Source organism: Penaeus japonicus, unplaced genomic scaffold, assembly GCF_977035675.1.
Source record: "Penaeus japonicus unplaced genomic scaffold, GWHDUDI00000001_assembly GWHDUDI00000040, whole genome shotgun sequence".
Classification (NCBI taxonomy): Eukaryota; Metazoa; Arthropoda; class Malacostraca; order Decapoda; family Penaeidae; genus Penaeus; species Penaeus japonicus.
In genome coordinates, this window is record NW_028234442.1 from 26,721,042 (window position 1) to 26,722,971 (window position 1,930).

General features: G+C 31.8%; 1 non-coding gene across 1 annotated transcript; it reads left to right on the forward strand.

The window, feature by feature from the left end:
• Window positions 1-478: 478 nt before the first annotated feature.
• TRNAL-CAG (transfer RNA leucine (anticodon CAG)) lies at window positions 479-562 on the forward strand. Its single transcript has one exon. It is a non-coding gene; the product is annotated as a tRNA-Leu (tRNA).
• Window positions 563-1,930: the final 1,368 nt, after the last annotated feature.

The window sequence follows — 1,930 nt, forward strand, 5'->3', positions numbered from 1 at the left end:
GGAAGCAGTCAGGAAGAAGCGGTTAGTGACCGAAGACAAAATAATGTCGAAATGTTTCTTTTCTATATTGAAATTTAGAAACTGGACCCAGCAGTCCACTGTAGGAAATAAGCTTTCCTCGGTAACTACGGTATTAGGGATAGACATAATAATTATTGTTAATATTGCAATTATCATTATCATTACTATCATTATTATCAGTATGGTTGTCATAATCACTTCCATCATTATCATTACCCTATTACTGTCATTGTTAATATTATTGGTATTTTCATTATCATTTCCTACTACTACTATTACCAGTCTTGCGATTATCATCATGGTTATAAACATTATTATTTCCATTATCACTTTAATGGATATCATCATTACTACTTTTATCATCCTTATCATTTCTGTGACTAGTCTTACTTTGCCTTGCATTTTCTTCTTTGTCTTCCTTTTGAGTTTTGTTTTATATCAAAGTAGAATAAGATAAGTCAGGATGGCCGAGCGGTCCAAGGCGCTGCGTTCAGGTCGCAGTCCGGTCTTCCGGGCGTGGGTTCGAATCCCACTCCTGACACAGGATTTTAACAGGACAGACACACTCACACACGCACGCAAGAAAAATTCATGTGTGTATGTGGGATAGTGTTTCTGTCTATATGCATGTATGTCGCGGGTGTTCGCGTGCGCATACCTCATCCCGTTGCTGGACTTTCGCTTCCGTAACCTCAGGTAAATTTGTCCAGGGAATTTTTTTTTTTTTTTTTTTTTTTTTTGAGGGAGGGTGGTTAATGATGTATTCGTCAATAGAAAAATACGTTATATATATATATATATATATATATATATATATATATATATATATATATATATATATGTGTGTGTGTATCATATACTATATAAATAAAATATCTATCTATACATAAATATGAATATGAATATACAACCGTATATTTATATATTTGTATATATATATGTATGTATATATAAATACATATAAATATATATCAATAAACATATATATATACATATATATATTTATATATTTGTATATATATATGTATGTATATATAAATACATATAAATATATATCAATAGACATATATATACATATATATATATATGTCTATTGAATTAGATATGAATGTATTAATTCCCAATGGCATACGAAATAGACACGTCTCTTAGTGGTCTTTGCTGAGCCTTTTGCAGCCAGTAGACTCTCACTCAATCGCTCTCATATATTCCGTTTTTGCGGCTAGACTCCTTCAGATTTAAATGCGGATGCAGGTGTTTGTGATGTTAGTAACATTGTAATAATCACTATGATAATTCATGTTTGCTACTGACTCTAGGCCTCTCACAATTATTCTTACTTTGTAAACGTAAGGTTTCGTAAAAAGGTTGGTAATTAATATCAAGTTTACTAATCACATGAAAAATATCATTAACGTAAAAATGATTATGCTACGTTTGCTTGTTGGATTTATTGGCTATCAACCAGCGGCACAGGCCAAGGTTATTAAGCCAATGATTCCATTTTATTTTATCAATCTATATAAAGTCATAAAGTTTTGTCTCCTTTAGAAAAGTGATTACTTTACTGACTATTTTTTCCTTGTCACATAATAAATTTTTAATATTAAATGCTATTTTTTTGGTTTGTAAATAATTTTTAATTTTTTGTCTTTGGTTATTGAAATTATGGCATGTTAATATATGATTTATGGATAGGTTTCTATTGCATTGTTGGCATTGCGGAGGGAAGTTTTTTCCATATAGGGAGTGAGGTGTGTCAATCTTGTAGCGTTGACCCTTATTCGGGCCAACACCACCTCCTCCCAACTAATTTTTCTGTGGGCTGTGTCCCATATTGTTATCTCTTCTTTGTTCTTGTTTATTGTGAGGTCGGTCCACTCACTCTGCCACAGGAGATGGATTTTTG